Raw genomic sequence first — 658 nt, forward strand, 5'->3', positions numbered from 1 at the left:
AGAACCAAGGGTGGCTTTCAGTCGAGCTTTTTTTACTGTTACAGAGACTTGGGGAGCCCTGCAGACACAGCTTCCCACACCCCCTGGAGGCCGACACTTCATCTGGTAAGTTGGAAACACACACCCCCAGCAGCAGCAGCAGCAGCGCAATCCTGGGGATTATGTTGCCATCTTCCTCCCTCTCCCACACACACACACTTCCAGTGCTCTCAACTCCCTTGAAAGAGTTTGAGAAGCACTGGCATAGTAGCCACCTTATATGCTGATTAAATCCGCTTCCTCATGAGGAAGCCAACACCATGGCTTCCTCATGAGGAAGCTATTTGAATTGGCATATGAGTTAGCTGCACCATATCCCCCAAACTAGAGCCAACTGGGCAAAACTGATGCCATTTTAGGATTCAGCACCCCAAACATTCCCAAGAATAGGTCTTTTACAACAGCAGAATGTGTGTGAGCAGATATAGGTGTAACTGGCTCTGCTCCAATTTCCTTTTGCTATTCTGGTTCAAAGTATAGTTATCAGTAAGTCAAAAATGTGGCCTGCAACTCCCACAGCATATCTAATGTAGTTTGTAATCCTGTTTGTGAAGCTTTTCTCTCTGTTTTGCTTCCCTCTTAGGGCCTAGCCACACATTACCCACCGCTCCACAAAACC

This window comes from Tiliqua scincoides, chromosome 2 (assembly GCF_035046505.1).
Source record: "Tiliqua scincoides isolate rTilSci1 chromosome 2, rTilSci1.hap2, whole genome shotgun sequence".
Classification (NCBI taxonomy): domain Eukaryota; kingdom Metazoa; phylum Chordata; class Lepidosauria; order Squamata; family Scincidae; genus Tiliqua; species Tiliqua scincoides.